The sequence below is a fragment of the Oncorhynchus clarkii genome, chromosome 1 (assembly GCF_045791955.1).
Source record: "Oncorhynchus clarkii lewisi isolate Uvic-CL-2024 chromosome 1, UVic_Ocla_1.0, whole genome shotgun sequence".
NCBI classification, from domain to species: Eukaryota; Metazoa; Chordata; class Actinopteri; order Salmoniformes; family Salmonidae; genus Oncorhynchus; species Oncorhynchus clarkii.
Window position 1 is genome coordinate 7,468,685 of NC_092147.1, and position 18,847 is coordinate 7,487,531.

The following is an 18,847-nucleotide window of genomic DNA, read 5'->3' on the forward strand; positions in this document are numbered from 1 at the left end:
TTATAAACCTTTGTTTAACCAGGGGAACCCATTGAGACCACAGTCTCATTTCCAATGGTGCCCTGAAAACAACAGTTCAAGCAATGTGAGCAACACATTTAAACATGATCAGTACAAAATGACAGTTACAACATTTCAAAATAAATGGCAGTCCGTTTAAAAGGACATTAGAAACTAATATATACAATCAATCAAAACAAGTGCAGTTTTCATTGGTCACATAAAAAAAAAATCAGAGCACTAAATTCATCTTTTGGGATCAAAGAATAAAGTTTTAGAGTGACCTGTAGGTCATTCCAGGACTGAGGGGCATAGTAACTGAAAGCAGTCTTCCCAAACTCAGAGGAGACCCGTGGAACCTCTAGAACCAACCAGTCTTATCTCAGAGGAGACCCGTGGAACCTCTAGTACCAAACAGTCTTATCTCAGAGGAGACCCGTGGAACCTCTAGAACCAACCAGTCTTATCTCAGAGGAGACCCGTGGAACCTCTAGTACCAAACAGTCTTATCTCAGAGGAGACCCGTGGAACCTCTAGAACCAAACAGTCTTATCTCAGAGCCTACCCGTGGAACTTCTAGTACCAAACAGTCTTATCTCAGAGGAGACCCGTGGAACCTCGAGAACCAACCAGTCTTAACTCAGAGGAGACCTGTGGAACTTCTAGAACCATCTAGTCTTGAGAGAGAGAATCTTATAGTTACTAGATTTCTAGTTCAGAAGTGAGGTGATGGGAATTTCCTGGACGAGAGCTTTATATACGAATAATAGCCGATGTTGGGTCCTTCTGGTAGTCAGAGACTCCCAGCCAACAGAACTATATAAGAGACAATGATGCGTACGAAAATTATCTCCAGTGATAAAACGCAAGGCTGATTTACAGACTGAATCTAGATGTTTTAACACAGAAGCTGCTGCGTACACGTCGATTGAGTTTCCAGAGTCAATTACTGGGTGGAGTTTTGCTTGAACAATCTTCCTCCTATTTTCAAAAGTGAGGCAGGATTTATTTCTATAAAGGAAACCAATCTTTACTCAAAACTTTTAGTCAGCTTATCAATGTGTGTTATAAAGGACAGTTTATCGTCAATCTAAATACCTAGATATTTATAACGGTGGCCTGGCTCAATTTGGCCTCTCATCCACATAGAGATGTAAGCCCCAGTTATTATTATTCGGGGACAGACCAACATTATTCATGTAAACAGTGAACACTATTGGGCCTAGCATTGGGCCTTGTGGGACTCCTCTGGTTATGTTAAGAAAATTAGACTGAACTCCATCACCAGATAGACATTGACTTCTGTCGTGCAGTCCGCTTGATCTAAAAATAAAAATAAAAAACATTTTAAAAACTCTAGCAGGAGTTCATGATCGTCTGCATCGAAAACACTAGACAGTGCACTAGGCATTAACTATGTCATTATGACTAAAGAAGCAAACGAGATGATGCTGTTTCCTGTCTAGTGTGTTAACTATGTCATTATGACTAGAGAAGCAACCGAGATAGTGCTGTGTCCTGTCTAGTGTGTTAACTATGTCATTATGACTAGAGAAGCAACCGAGATAGTGCTGTGTCCTGTCTAGTGTGTTAACTATGTCATTATGACTAGAGAAACAACCGAGATAGTGCTGTGTCCTGTCTAGTGTGTTAACTATGTCATTATGACTAGAGAAGCAACCGAGATAGTGCTGTGTCCTGTCTAGTGTGTTAACTATGTCATTATGACTAGAGAAGCAACCGAGATAGTGCTGTGTCCTGTCTAGTGTGTTAACTATGTCATTATGACTAGAGAAACAACCGAGATAGTGCTGTGTCCTGTCTAGTGTGTTAACTATGTCATTATGACTAGAGAAACAACCGAGATAGTGCTGTGTCCTGTCTAGTGTGTTAACTATGTCATTATGACTAGAGAAGCAACCGAGATAGTGCTGTGTCCTGTCTAGTGTGTTAACTATGTCATTATGACTAGAGAAACAACCGAGATAGTGCTGTGTCCTGTCTATTGTGTTAACTATGTCATTATGACTAGAGAAGCAACCGAGATAGTGCTGTGTTTATGAGTGCTGTGTTTATAGTGCTGTGTCCTGTCTATTGTGTTAACTATGTCATTATGACTAGAGAAACAACCGAGATAGTGTTGTGTCCTGTCCTAAAGTCTGACTGCTAAGCATTCAGAATAAAATTTCTATCTAAAAAAGACGGCAGCTGAGAATTTACCAAGAGTTCTATTATTTCCACTAGACATTAAAGTGTTGAAATTGAGATTGCCTTGGGCAGCATTTTAATTAGCAACAAGGAATTTCTGCTCTGCGTTTTGATTAGACATGTAGACAGTGCAGAGGAGATGTTTGACTGAGCGTTTGCGATCAATTTCGGCCTCTTTATTTGACTCCGAAGTCGATGTTTTGGGGTGAGTTTCCCAATATCAGCGGATTTGTAGAATCACGTATGCTTGTGCCATTGTAACGAGTCAACCCACTAAACCTGATCCCAATCTTGTTCCTTCCATCCCTCCACACTCCACTCCACACTGAACTGTCCACTCGTTTAACCCCCCTCAAGGATTTATTTATAAGTAATGGATTGGTGTTTCCACCTACTGTATTCCTTACACTAGTCTACTGCTTTTACATGTAAAAATGAGGTGGAGTGTACATATGTATGAATTTACACTTTAGGGAGGAGGGGCGAAACCCCAATACCAAATCAACATCTACCCATACGAATGTGGGGGATGAGAGAATTAGTTAGATTTTAAGTAATGTGGAAATGATACACGCTCTCCAAGTAGAAATGATACACGCTTTCCAAGTAGAAATTATACACGCAGTATTACTCCAGAGCAGGATACCAACTTCCTGTAGGTATGTTACAGTTTTAAAAAAAATAAAAAAAATTATTTCACCTTTTTTTAACCAGGTAAACTAGTTGAGAACAAGTTCTCGTTCACAACTGCGACCTGGCCAAGATAAAGCAAAGCAGTGCGACAGAAACAACAACACAGAGTTACACATGGAATAAACAAGCGGACAGTCAATAACACAATATAATAAATAAATAAATAAAGTCTATATACAGTGTGTGCAAATGGCATGAGGCGGTAATAAATAGGCCATAGTAGCAAAGTAATTACAATTTAGCAGATTAACACTGGAGTGATGGATGAACAGATGATGATGTGCAAGTAGAAATACTGGTGTGCAAAAGAGCAGAAAAGTAAATAAAAACAATATGGGGATGAGGTAGGTAGATTGGGTGGGCTATTTACAGATGGACTATGTACAGCTGCAGCGATCGGTTAGCTGCTCAGATAGCTGATGTTTAAAGTTGGTGAGGGAAATGTAAGTCTCCAGCTTCAGCAATTTTTGCAATTTGTTCCAGTCACTGGCAGCAGAGAACTGGAAGGAAAGGTGGCCAAAGAAGATGTTGGCTTTAGGGATGACCAGTGAGATATACCTGCTGGAGCGCGTGCTACGGGTGGGTGTTGTTATCGTGACCAGTGAGCTGAGATAAGGCGGAGCTTTACCTAGCATAGACTTATAGATGACCTGGAGCCAGTGACGACGAATATGTAGAGAGGGCCAGCCAACTAGAGCATACAGGTCGCAGTGGTGGGTGGTATAAGGCACAAAACGGATGGCACTGTGATAGACTACATCCAATTTGCTGAGTAGAGTATTGGAAGCCATTTTGTAGATGACATCGCCAAAGTCGAGGATCGGTAGGATAGTCAGTTTTACTAGGGTAAGTTGGGCGGCGTGAGTGAAGGAGGCTTTGTTGAGGAATAGAAAGCCGATTATAGATTTGATTTTGGATTGGAAATGTTTGATATGTGTCTGGAAGGAGAGTTTTTGTAGATGATCCCCTTGTTCCATTTACTCAATATAGAAACATGAAAATGTATAATGCATACCAGTTAAATATTATAATTAATTTTTAACAGATGACTTGGAATTGAAAAAGGTGAATTTGGACGTTATATTTGAGTAGAGTGCATTTTACTTAGTGCAGTGGCACTAAATTAACATATGTTTATAGTTGTTGTTGACTCAGACGACCTCAGCCAAGGTAGTGAAGTTATTCTATTTTATAAACTTTCTCTCATGGATTCAAAAACAATGAACTGGTGTGAGGAAATGGAGCAAACTTCCTCCAGTCATTATTTTGCTGATGCTTTTAAACGCATGAGGGGTGAATGGGTGCAAATGTCTGGGTGAAGAGTACGCAACAGAACACAACCTTGGGCACGTTCAGTAGGACACTATTTTTTTGGAACGTTCAGATAGAAATATGCAATGTAGAACATGTGAAGTAAGGAATCACGTCAGCTCTATTCATGACATTTCTATCTAAAACACTTGACAACATTCAAACGTGGCCCTGTTTGAAAAATGCCCATGAAGCGTTTAACCTTTCCCACAATGCATTGGTGCTGAATGTTCTACCATACAAAACATTCAATGTTGAAATGGAACTCTCGGATATTCTACAGTACCTCAGTGTTTATTGTTTGATGTAGATTTATTCACATTACAATACATTCAAAGGTTTTTGGCACACACCGTTAGCTGAAGACCTATGGTCATAACTAATGAATTAATGACATGACACATAACCTTACTGATCCTTTGGTTCATAGATATGATGAATGGGTTAATCACAGATGTTGTGTGATATGTACAGCCTTATTGTTACGCAATGTACATCAGCCTTCTGATTATGATACCAAAATCATGACTTGAAAAAATCATGACATGACATGATGTTTATAATGTTTTAAAAAAAAGAAACACTTTTCATTTGTATTTCACTGGGAAAATCCTTTGAGACGAAGTGGAGTTCTGGCTAAGAAAACAGCAGCAGTTCGTTCAACATGTAAAACCTATAGTGAAATCAGAACAACATTTCTTCATGAGCCCATCCAGCCTACAGGAAACATTTTCTCCTGAACAGAGTAAAAGTAATAATATATATTTTCATGTGATCAATGACAGAATGTTAATTTCAAGTACTAATGCTTTTCCAAACTCCAACGCTCTTAGGCTGCGTTTACAAAGGCAGCACAATTCCGATCTTTATTTCACTAATTGGTATTTTGACCTATCAGATCAGATCTGAAAAAGAAAATATTTGATTTGTCAAAAGACATTATTGCAGGAATGTTTTTAGTTTTTCCTTTCAATTAAGACCCAGACAACCAGGTGAGGGGAGATTTTTTTTACTAATTAATGACCTTAATTCATCAATCATATACAAGAGAGGAGCGAAAACCCACCGACACTCGGCCCTCCGTGGAATGAGTTTGACACATTGAATTAATGAAAAAAAAAATCAGAATCGGGCTGCCTGTGTAAGACCAGTGTTTGTATGATTTTCAGTACTACAGGGCCTGTACTCACAAAGTATCTCAGAGTAGGAGTGCTAATCTAGGATAAATTTTGCTTTTTGATTGTAATGAATAGACAGGAAGAACCTGATCCTAGATCAGCACTGCTACTCTGATACCCTTTATGAATACAGAATGCATGTTTCACAATTGCATTTGGATGCACTTCAAGTCTGAAATGTCCAATGTCCCTTGCTAGCTGATCTTATCTGCTGCGAAAGGGAACATACAATTTATCATTTAGGGATAAAGCTTGGGTTTGTCAATTAGAGGTGATCCTTGGGGTTTAATTTGACTGGCCTCCTTTCATCAGACTATCAATTATATGCAAACAATATTTTAACTCCAAAGGAGGCCCATATAATATGATCGCTAATGACTCTATTGCGGAGAGGAGCACAAAGGAGGCAGACACAAAGTGCCTCTGAGTGGGAGAGTGAACAGATAAGGGAACTAATACCTTGGCTTTGGCACTCCAGTATTACTGAAGTTAATACACCTGCTTAGCAGTTTGAAGCGGGTTTCTTCCTGGAATTGTTGGTTATTGTTCTTTGATTTCTAACCTACCTCATTTCCTGAAAAGTTTACTTTCATGGGCCTTATGCACATCAGCTTGTGGAAAAAAAAATGGATTCTCATAATTGCATATTAGTTTGTGACCAAAAAAGAGGTTTTCATTTCTTTGTCACGGCCATGAAACCTTTTAGTTGTTTATGTAAATGACAGTGAGATGGGCATATAGGGAGGCAGTAATTTGTTCATAAATTTCCTTTCATGATGTACAGGTAATTTTTTTTCAAGTAAACTGAGCTGAAGATGAGGCTGGAAAGGTTTTCTAAAATTAGCTGCTGGCTGAAAAGGAATGCTTGTCTCTGTAAGATGTGTGCATGGTACAATATTAATACATTGCTTTGAGGTTTTGTCACGTTCTGACCATAGTTCTTTTGTGTTTTCCTTGTTTTAGTATTGGTCAGGACGTGAGCTGGGTGGGCATTCTATGTTGTGTGTCTAGTTTGTCTATTTCTATGTTTGGCCTGATATGGTTCTCAATCAGAGGCAGGTGTTAGGCATTGTCTCTGATTGGGAACCATATTTAGGTAGCCTGTTTTGTGTTGGGTTTTGTGGGTGGTTGTTTCCTGTCTTTGTGTTTGATGCACGAGATAGGGCTGTTTCGGTTTTGCCATGTTAATTGTTTTGTAGTTAGTTCATGGTAAGTGTCTCTTATTAAAGAAGCATGAACTTCAACCACGCTGCGTTTTGGTCCGCCTCTCCTTCCCAGGAAGAAAGCCCTTACAGGTTTAGGTCAGTGAGGGTGATATAATTTGAGTCAGACAATATAGTGTATTTGTTGTTTGTGAAAAGCACTTACTCATCCTTTTCAGGTAAACGTACAACATGCAATCAAAGAGATTACCTGTCAATGGTATCAAATATTCCTCAGCTGTGATACTATCATAGTCAAAAGGTATGTTACACACTAGAACAGTGGTCACCATCCGATCACAACCTGCAAGCCATTCCTAGTTGATCACCAAACATTTGTGCAAAAAAAACCAACACTAAACCCTTGGGTTTCTATTTATTTTTCTTAGTTTTGCGCTGTTGGCGGTAGGTGCACTTGATTCAGCAGCCCTAGCTCTGGGAAGACAAAGTGTTCCCATTTTTAACCATTTCGTGTATCTTAAGGTAGAACAAAGCATACCCGGCAGGCCCAGAGAGAAAATCAAGTGCACCTATAGGCCTACTGCTGGCCAATCAGATAGCTCAGATCACTATATCTGTACAGTTTCCTCACGCCGTAGACTATCAAAAAAGAAGCCTCGAACACACAGCAAAGTTAATACTGTGAGATTTCAAAACTTAGAAAACCATGACTAGAAAGAGTCTCATAATACAACAAAGAGCTGCTGTTTTTATGAGTAAGTTCATGTTTAAGTTGTTATTCAGCACCGTCAACACTTTGTTCAATACTTTCAGAAGCCATAAAATGTACTTTCTCCCTACTTCCACTCACTCTACAACCAGCAGTGCAGCTGTAGTGAATGAGTATAGCGAAGTGTTTTCATAAGCTTGTGTTGTTCCATTTTTGAGGCTTACGTCTTATTTGAATATCGAGTAATATTTCACTTTCTCTGGTCAGGCATAACAACATGAATTGGTGCATGAGGCAGAAATAATTCAATGCAATTTAAGTTTTGCCATCAGCTGGAAGACGGTGTCCACTTTTCTCAGCTGAGGGAGGGAGGGAGGAGGGACGCCGCGCCCTCCCCTTAGACTGACCATCAGATGCAGGCGGTTAGTCCATTAGAAAAAAGCAAATTATTATGCTCACTAACTGTGCTTCACAAGTAATACAACAAATGATCTATTAACAGTGGGATCGTATACTTCAAGTTTTTTAATATAATTGTCTAAGAAGAACAAACATTAGCAGAGCAATTCAAGCGTAGTCAATATGCAGTGATAATGTATTGGGCCTATATCCTACTGCACAAATATAATTGCTAGAAAACTGTTTATAATTGGTTAATGTTGAATAAGCTTACGACTGAGCGGTAGATCTCGACCTGCATTTTGACTCAGAATGTCATCTTGAGGTTGGTGACCACTGCGCTAGAAGGATATTTCTCTCTCCAGGGATAATGTGACAAACAAAAAAAATCACTATCTCGTCGTCATGGCGTCCAGCGTTGCTGTCAGACATCACCCGTTGAGGGAATGATTCCTTTGAAATCAATGAAAGCTTCTATAGATGGGTTAGCTGACAACGTCACTAAAACGATACACAAGCTTCAATGGGGCAGAAGTCTGTGTGTGTTGTTATGGTTCTGGATGGCCAGATAGCTAGCAACAATGACAAGAAACTGCCATGATTCTGGTTGGCCAGATAGCTAGCAACAATGACAAGAAACTGCCATGATTGCAGATGGCCAGATAGCTAGCAACAATGACAAGAAGCTGCCATGATTGCAGATGGCCAGATAGCTAGCAACAATGACAAGAAACTGCCATGATTCTGGATGGCCAGTGTCATGACGCTGCCCTCTTTGGGTATAGCAAGCCCATCCCCCTCTCCCTGCCTCACCCTCACCTCCTTCAACTAGGCTGCTGTGGTCAGAGAGAGGTCGTAAATTCCTGAGGAGAAGACCCTGCCACATGGCCACACAGTATAAGAGGCAGAGTACATTTTCATAGAGAACAATGGCATTTCTTACACCTCACAGAACTCGAGGTACGAACAAATTTCATGTTCCAGAGAAGGTATAAAAGATCGGTGATGAATTCAGCTACGAACTGGTCCGTTTGTTACAACTTGGGAAGCTCATGGGAGATGGTGTGGCCACATTACCATAACGCTGTTTAAATAATAGCCTCAGATATGAGGTTTTACATCTAATTCTTGTGTAAGATGAATGAGTGAGTATAATACTGTTTACACAATTTTACAATGTGATTTTGGACTGTTTAATGAAGGAAAACTCAAAAAGGGAATGGGAGTTAACTGAATCAGAGGACCGCCCCTGAGCCCAGTTAGGGTCAGGCGTCCTGAGACAGCCCTTTTCAGCAATTCCGAATAAAACCCAATGTTGAGAAAGGATCACCAGACCATGTTTCTCTCAATCACAGGAGTACAAAGGTTGTAGACCATTGCTGAATCTTTTAACCATACCACATGGTTAAACTCTTAGACTATCGATACTGATAGAATGAGAACAAGTCTTAATTAATTAATTATTAATTACTAGTCTGCAGCTAGGAATTCGGTATCATTGAACGTGAGGAACGACAACCGCCGAAACATACATTCTATATCGAATGAATGTCACTCTGAACTATCCACTATAACCACGACAGAGAGACGGACAATTCTACAAAATAAACAAACTTTTCGACAGCGATCAAGACGACACACTGAGCGTAAATATACATATTGATTGCAATTGTTCCCGAATGAGTGAGCATTCATGTGTAAATGATTAGCATTTCAATTGTTATAATTATTAACTCTGTAGTGACTTCTTAGTCGACCCCCACTTCCCTTTTGTCTAACAAGCCGCCATGCCGGTTTAGCCCACTAGGGCACATTCTCCTATCATTTCTTGTAACCATATTTACTGTGTTGTTTTGTTTACGCATTTCTGTGAATTACTTAGCTAGTAATAAATAAATGATTTAATAAGACAATTGATGTATGGATGACTCATAGTGAAGACTGGGTTCGTGCAGATAACCAGCAATTTATGACGTTTGGAATGAGACTAATGTGAGGTAAAGTAAATAATGAATTAATCAGAAGACTATTTGATCAGATATAAAATATCTGAAAGGTTATATTAGGGAATTATAACCTTGTAATCTGAATATTTTCCTTGGTGCCCCGACTTCCTAGTTAATTACGGTTACATGATTAATCAGTTTGATCGCGTAATACTAATTACAGAGAATCTTTGATAAAGTCGAAGTCTTCAATTTAATGATAGTAAAGACACGACACCAGACAGCTAGCAACAATGACAAGAAACTGCCCTGATTCTGGATGGCCAGACAGCTAGCAACAATGGCAAGAAACTGCCCTGATTCTGGATGGCCAGACAGCTAGCAACAATGACAAGAAACTGCCCTGATTCTGGATGGCCAGACAGCTAGCAACAATGACAAGAAACTGCCCTGATTCTGGATGATTCTGGATGATTCTGGATGGCCAGACAGCTAGCAACAATGGCAAGAAACTGCCCTGATTCTGGATGATTCTGGATGATTCTGGATGGCCAGACAGCTAGCAACAATGGCAAGAAACTGCCCTGATTCTGGATGATTCTGGATGATTCTGGATGGCCAGACAGCTAGCAACAATGACAAGAAACTGCCCTGATTCTGGATGGCCAGACAGCTAGCAACAATGACAAGAAACTGCCCTGATTCTGGATGGCCAGACAGCTAGCAACAATGGCAAGAAACTGCCCTGATTCTGGATGGCCAGACAGCTAGCAACAATGGCAAGAAACTGCCCTGATTCTGGATGGCCAGACAGCTAGCAACAATGACAAGAAACTGCCCTGATTCTGGATGGCCAGACAGCTAGCAACAATGACAAGAAACTGCCCTGATTCTGGATGATTCTGGATGATTCTGGATGGCCAGACAGCTAGCAACAATGGCAAGAAACTGCCCTGATTCTGGATGGCCAGACAGCTAGCAACAATGACAAGAAACTGCCCTGATTCTGGATGATTCTGGATGGCCAGACAGCTAGCAACAATGGCAAGAAACTGCCCTGATTCTGGATGGCCAGATAGCTAGCAACAATGACAATAAACTGCCCTGTGGGGATTCAGCTAGTTACATCTTGTTCTTGATAGCATGTCTTGATTTGTGGTGTTTTAACTGAGTTCATGTAAATTATAAAATGGCTAAAATTCTCTAGCTAGCTAACCAACAAATGTGAGGATGCATTTGAGAGACAACAAGTGCTCATTGTGCAAATGTATTTATGTTTTCAATAAACATTGAAGACAAAATATTGTTTACCTGTTGTCAAAATTCTAAGCCAACCCTGTCTGTTTTGCCCCATAGTGGTGCATCCATCAGTTTTGTTGCTAAACAACCAACCTGTCTATACTGCCAGTGTCGCGTTGCGTCACATCCAATGGCATCATCCAATTTTTGACGGCTGACGCGCTCTGAATTGAAATAATGAGAAATAAAGTTGATTTCAGTTGCATATGGCCTCCACTAGACACCACTGGTTGTTTAACTAGGATTTATGGAAACGCTAGCTCACTAGCTATATTGACTATGGTCAAAATGCTAACAAAAGCAACGTGTATTTAGAAGATCATTTAGGACAACCACTAGCAACAATTTAAGAGTACAAAACAACCCAAGCTATTGTATTTATGCATTGTTGATAAATATGATACAATACAATCATGAAAAATAGAATAAAGAGGCTCTTTCCCTCTGCTCCTCTCCGCGTTCTGTGTAGCAGGTAGAATGTCCCATTGACACGACGCTGATGGCAAAACCAACGCTTTTTATTTAATTAAATTTTAACATTCTGTCATGAAAAGCACATTTTCAACTTAACAATTAAAAAAAATAATCCATCTGAAGAGGTTAAATAAAAAATGTCTGCACATCAAATGCTCCAGTGTGAAATCAACACTGAGAGTGTTACATTTATCACTGTTCCATGTCTATACGGGTCCACACTTTTCAGTGTTAGCCATTGTTTTGCATATTTCCCAGAGTAACTTTCAATAAATTGTAGAGTTACCACCAATGACTGTATATGCTAGTGACAGAAACATGGTTGTTGCATTCATTCATTTTCAGTTGTGTGACCTTCCCCAAGTGAGATCCTAACTGACTAGTTATTGTCAATATGGTTTTCATAAGGTCTTATTTTGACTGTCTTGTTATACCCTAAAACAGCATCTCATGGTTTGTAGGCCACATCAGGCCTACAGGTCACAGTATGCTGTCTTGCAAAATGATAAATAATTCCTATTGGAATCCAGCCAGAGTGGGGATATCAAAAATGTATCATTTTTAGTCACCTGCAACCTGCATTCAGAATGACTGCCAGGGTTGGGAAGACCAAAGATATGAGACTACCTAAAAAATCTAAACAGGAACAACCATTTTAGTAACGGGAGCAATTAATCCAAGTAACAAGATTGGATTAGTTTAGGAAAATATATGTAATTTGTATTTGAATAGCATAATATTAATCCGTCTATTTGCATGCAAAAACATACATATTGAAACAAAGAAACGTTGGGGTGTCTGGGGCGCCGTGAGAGTTATTTAAGATACTTTTCAAAGTAGGGTTTCAGACATTTTTGAAAGATGGTCTGGAACTCCGCTGTCCTGACTTTAGTAGGAAGCTTGTTCCACTATTGGGGTGATAAGACAGAGAAGAGTTTTGACTGAGCAGAAGCTGCCCTCCAAAAGACCAGAGGTGGCAGAACAGAGTGCTCGGGTTGGGATGTAGGGTTTGAGTACTGACAAGACGGCGCTGAAGAGGATGGCTGACGTTTAACATGCTCCTAACCAACTGTGTTATTTAAAAATAACATCAGAACAGTGATTACTCACCACGAACTGGAAGAAGCTTTTTCCTTTAATGAGTCTGACGAGAAGGATATACGGCTTTCCCGGGAACAAGCCCAAATCCCCGTCATTTGCTGAAGAAAAGACGGAGGAAAAGAGGGCGCAGATCAGGCTGCCTTCTGAGAATCCGTAGGCGAGCGAGAAAACTCCCACTGCCATCCATTCTACTTGCTAACATGTAATCATTGGAAAACAAAATTGATGACCTACGATTACGATTATCCTACCAATGGGACATTAAAAACAGTAATTTCTTATGTTTCTGGCTGAACGAAGACACAGATATCATAGAGCTGGCGGGATTTTCACCGGCAGAACAGAGAAAAAGATACGTCTGGTCAAACGAGGGGTGGAGGTGTGTCTCTTTGTCAATAACAGCTTGTGCGCAATGTCTAATTTTAAAGAAGTCTCGAGGTATTGCTCGCCTGAGTTAGATTCCCTTAGTGTGGTCTACAGCTTATCATATCTACCAAGAGAGATCTCATCTATATTATACGTAGCTGTCTATTTACCACCACAGACCGATGCTGGCACTAAGACAGCACTCAACCAACTCTATAAGGCCATAAGCAAACAAGAAAATGCAGAAGTGGCACTCCTAGTGGCCTGGGGACGGTAATGCAGGCAAACTTAAATATGTTTTACCAAATTTTTACCAACGTGTAACCAGAGGAAAAAATAACTCTACATCACCTTTACTCCACACACGGAGACGCATACAAATCTCTCCCTCGCCCTCCATTTTGGCAAATCTGACGATAATTCTATCCTCCTGATTCCTGCTTACAAGCAAAAACTAAAGCAGGAAATACTAATGTCTTGCTCAGTATGGATGTGGTCAGATGCCCTCGGACGAACCATCAGTTAAAGCGTCAATACAGGACTAAGATTGAATTCTACTACACTGGCTCTGACGCTCGTCGAATGTGGTTGGGCAAACTATCACGGACTACAAATGGAAACCCAGCTGCGAGCTGCCCAGTGACGCAAGCTTACCAGACGAGCTAAATGCCTTCTATGCTCACTTCGAGGCAAGCAACACTGAAGCCTGTATGAGAGCACCAGCTCTTTTGGCTGACTGTGTGATCACGCTCTTCATAGCTGATGTGAGCAAGACCGTTAAACAGGTCGACATTCACAAGGCCGTGGGGTCAGAGGGATTACAAGGACGTGTACTCCGAGCATGCGCGGACCAACTGGCAGGTGTCTTCACTGACATTTTCAACCTCTCCCGGAGCGGGTCTGTAATACCAACATGTTTCAAGCATACCATCATAGTCCCTGTGATCAAGAAAGCAAAGGTAACATGCCTAAATTACTACTGCTCCATGTCAGTAGCCATGAAACGCTTTCAAATAATGGTCATGCCTCACATCAACACCATTATCCCGGAAACCCTAGACCCACTCCAATTCGCATACTGCCCCAACAGATCCACAGATGACGCAATCTCAATCACACCCAACACTGCCCTTTCCCACCTGGACAAAAGGAACACCTATGTGAGAATGCTGTTCATTGACTACAGCTCAGCGTTCAACACCATAGTGTCCACAAAGCGCATCACTAAGCTAAGGACCATGGAATTAATCACCTCCCTCTGCAACTGGATCCTGGACTTCCTGACGGGCCACCCCCAGGAGGTATTGGTAGGCAACAACACATCTGCCACGCTGATCCTCCACACGGGGACCCTTCAGGGGTGCGTACTTAGTCCCCTCCTGTGCTCCCTGTTCACCCACGACTGTGTGGCCATGCATGACTCCAACACCATCATTAAGTTTGCTGACAACACAACACTGGTAGGTCTGATTACCAATAATTATGAGACAGCCTATAGGGGAGGAGGTCAGAGACCTGGCAGTGTGGTACCAGGACAACAACCTCTCCCTCAACGTGAGCAAGACAAAGGAGCTGATCATGGACTACAGGAAAAGGAGGGCCGAACACGCCTCATTCACATCCACGGAGTTGTAGTGGAGTGGGTCAAGAGTTTCAAGTTCCTTGATGTCCACATCACCAACAAACTATCATGGTCAAAACACACCATGACAGTTGTGAAATGTGCATGACAACACCTTTTCCCAATCAGGAGACTGAAAAGATTGGGCATGTGTCCACAGGTCATCAAAAAGTTATACAGGTTCACTATCGAGAGCATCCTGACCCGTTGTATCTCCAAATGGTATGGCAACTGCTCGGCATCTGACCGTAAGGCACTACAGACGGTAGTGCGTATGGCCCAGTACATCACTGGGGCCAAGCTTCATGCCATCCAGGACCTACAGTGCCTTGCGAAAGTATTCGGCCCCCTTGAACTTTGCGACCTTTTGCCACATTTCAGGCTTCAAACATAAAGATATAAAACTGTATTTTTTTGTGAAGAATCAACAACAAGTGGGACACAATCATGAAGTGGAACGACATTTATTGGATATTTCAAACTTTTTTAACAAATCAAAAACTGAAAAATTGGGCGTGCAAAATTATTCAGCACCTTTACTTTCAGTGCAGCAAAATCTCTCCAGAAGTTCAGTGAGGATCTCTGAATGATCCAATGTTGACCTAAATGACTAATGATGATAAATACAATCCACCTGTGTGTAATCAAGTCTCCGTATAAATGCACCTGCACTGTGATAGTCTCAGAGGTCCGTCAAAAGCGCAGAGAGCATCATGAAGAACAAGGAACACACCAGGCAGGTCCGAGATACTGTTGTGAAGAAGTTTAAAGCCGGATTTGGATACAAAAAGATTTCCCAAGCTTTAAACATCCCAAGGAGCACTGTGCAAGCGATAATATTGAAATGGAAGGAGTATCAGACCACTGCAAATCTACCAAGACCCTCTAAACTTTCAGCTCATACAAGGAGAAGACTGATCAGAGATGCAGCCAAGAGGCCCATGATCACTCTGGATGAACTGCAGAGATCTACAGCTGAGGTGGGAGACTCTGTCCATAGGACAACAATCAGACGTATATTGCACAAATCTGGCCTTTATGGAAGAGTGGCAAGAAGAAAGCCATTTCTTAAAGATATCCATAAAAAGTGTTGTTTAAAGTTTGCCACAAACCACCTGGGAGACACACCAAACATGTGGAAGAAGGTGCTCTGGTCAGATGAAACCAAAATTGAACTTTTTGGCAACAATGCAAAACGTTATGTTTTGTTTTGGCGTAAAAGCAACACAGCTGAACACACCATCCCCACTGTCAAACATGGGGGTGGCAGCATCATGGTTTGGGCCTGCTTTTCTTCAGCAGGGACAGGGAAGATGGTTAAAATTGATGGGAAGATGGATGGAGCCAAATACAGGACCATTCTGGAAGAAAACCTGATGGAGTCTGCAAAAGACCTGAGACTGGGACGGAGATTTGACTTCCAACAAGACAATGATCCAAAACATAAAGCAAAATCTACAATGGAATGGTTCAAAAATAAACATATCCAGGTGTTAGAATGGCCAAGTCAAAGTCCAGACCTGAATCCAATCGAGAATCTGTGGAAAGAACTGAAAACTGCTGTTCACAAATGCTCTCCATCCAACCTCACTGAGCTCGAGCTGTTTTGCAAGGAGGAATGGGAAAAAATGTCAGTCTCTCGATGTGCAAAACTGATAGAGACATACCCCAAGCGACTTACAGCTGTAATCGCAGCAAAAGGTGGCGCTACAAAGTATTAACTTAAGGGGGCTGAATAATTTTGCACGCCCAATTTTTCCGTTTTTGATTTGTTAAAAAAGTTTGAAATATCCAATAAATGTCGTTCCACTTCATGATTGTGTCCCACTTGTTGTTGATTCTTCACAAAAAAATACAGTTTTATATATTTATGTTTGATGCCTGAAATGTGGCAAAAGGTCGCAAAGTTCAAGGGGGCCGAATACTTTCGCAAGGCACTGTATATACTTGGCGGTGTCAGACGAAGGCCCAAAAAAATGTCAAAGACTCAAGCCACCCAAATCATAGACTGTTGTCTCTGCTATACAAGTCAAGCGGTACCGGAGCTCCAAGTCTAGGTCCAAAAGGCTCCTGAACAGCTTCTACTTCCAAGCCATGAGACTACTGAACAATTAATCAAATGGCCACCTGGGCTATTTACCCCCCCCCCCCCCCCCCCACAGTAAGGGATTTAGAATTACCTAAGCCTCAGCTCCCCCTGTATTTCCCATTCAATGGCTAATGTTGTTTTTCCTAATGCTACTAATGCTACACTGTCTGTTTGTCCTGTTCGGCTGGATACAAACTGCACAATGGCTAATGTTGTTTTTCCTAATGCCACTAATGCTACACTGTCTGTTTGTCCTGTTCGGCTGGATACAAACTGCACATTTTCTGCAAGCAGGAAGACATTTAACTGAAAGTGTATTCGGAAAGTATTCAGACCCCCACATTTTATTACCTTACTTTCTTATTCTAAAATGGATTAAATCGTTTTTTCCCCCTCATCAATCTACCCACACTATCCCATAATGACAAAGCAACCCCCTCCCCCTCCCCCCAAAAGAAAACTGAAATATTAAGTATTCAGACCCTTTACTCAGTAGTTTGTTGAAGCACCTTTGGCAGCGGTTACAGACTCGAGTCTTCTCGGGTATGATGCTACAAGTTTGTGACACCTGTATTTGGGAAATGTATCCCATTCTTCTCTGCAGATCTCTCTTAAGCTCTTGTTATTGCACAGCTATTTTCAGGTATCTTCAAAGGATGTTATAATGCTTCCGCATTAGATCAATTGACACCCTTTACCATGGCGCATTGAGATGTATTTTAAACTGCACAACCCTTACGCACCACTGCACTTTGTATACCAGGGTTGGCTGTCCTTCTCTAGTCACTCGTAGGCTCAGTCACTGGTATACTTTTATTTATAAAGCCATTTTGGGTTTACTACCTTTTTATTTGGGCATTTTTTTGTTCAGAAATGTGGTGGGTACTCTCTTCGTTCGCTGGACTTTATCCTGCTAACTGTTCCAAATGTCCGAACTGAATTTGGTAAGGACTTTTATGTACTCTGCGCCATGTCTTGGAACGCCTTACAAAATACTTTTAAACTGGAAGAACTTATCCCGATTGGTATTTTTTAAATCACTGATGAATGATCCTGAGACTGATTCCCCTGACCTGTCAATGTTTTTAATTTGCTGTTTTTGATTTTTGTTATACTTTTGTGAATTCTATGGATTTTACTAGATTACTTGAAGTTTTTCATGTTGTTTGTCTGTAATTTTTGTAATGACTTGGTGCTGCCTATCTTGGCCAGGGCGCTCTTGAAAAATAGATTTTAAATCTCAATGAGCCCTTCCTGGTTAAATAAATGTTAAATAAAACATTTAAAGATCCGGTTCAAGTCCAAGCTCTGGCTTGGTCACTGAAGGACATATAGAGACTTGTCCAGAAGCAACTCCTGTGTTGTCTTGGCTGTGTGCTTAGCGTCGTTGTCCTGTTGGAAGCTGAACCTTCACCCCAGTCTGAAGTTCTGAGCGCTCTGGAGCAGGTTTTCATCAAGGATCTCTCTGTCCTTTGCTCCGTTCATCATGTGCATTTTACTGAGGAGTAGCTTCCGTTTGGCAACTCTACCATAAACGCCTGATTGGTGAAGTGCTGCAGAGATGGTTGTCCTTCTGGACGGTTCTCCCATCTCCACAGAGGAACTCTAGAGCTCTGTCTGAGTGACCATCCGGTTCTTGGTCACCTCCCTGACCAAGGCCATTCTCCCCCGATTGCTCAGTTTGGCCGGGTGGCCAGCTCTAGGAAGAGTCTTGGTGGTTCCAAACTTCTTCCATTTAAGAATGATGGAGGCCACTGTGTTCTTGGGGACCTTCAATGCTGCAGACATTTTTTGGTAACTTCCCCAGATCTGTGCCTCGACACAATCCTGACTCGGAGCTCTACGGACAATTCCTTTGACCATGGCTTGGTTTTTGCTCTGACATGCACTGTCAACTTTGGGACCTTATATAGACAGGTTTGTGCCTTTTCAAATCATGTTCAATCAGTTGAATTTACCACAGATGGACTCCAAACAAGTCGTAGAAGGATGATCAATGGAAACAGGATGCACCTGAGCTCCAGTCTCACAGCAAAGGGTCTGAATACTTATGTAAATAAGGTATTTCAGTTTTTTTTATTTTGTAAATTTGCACAAATTTCTAAAAAAAAAATTAACTTTGTTATTATGGGGTATTGTGTGTAGTTTGCTGAGGATTTTTTTTAAGTGATCAATTTTTGAATAAGGCTGTAACGTAACAAAATGTGAAAAAAGGCAAGGGGTCTGAATACTTTAAAAAAGGCACTGAATATATATATAAATATATCTAAATACACTGCTCAAAAAAATA

General features: G+C 41.1%; 1 non-coding gene across 1 annotated transcript; it reads left to right on the plus strand.

Annotated features, from left to right (window-relative positions):
- Positions 1–4,626: 4,626 nt before the first annotated feature.
- LOC139418410 (small nucleolar RNA U13) lies at positions 4,627–4,722 on the plus strand. Its single transcript, XR_011635325.1, has one exon. It is a non-coding gene; the product is annotated as a small nucleolar RNA U13 (small nucleolar RNA).
- Positions 4,723–18,847: the final 14,125 nt, after the last annotated feature.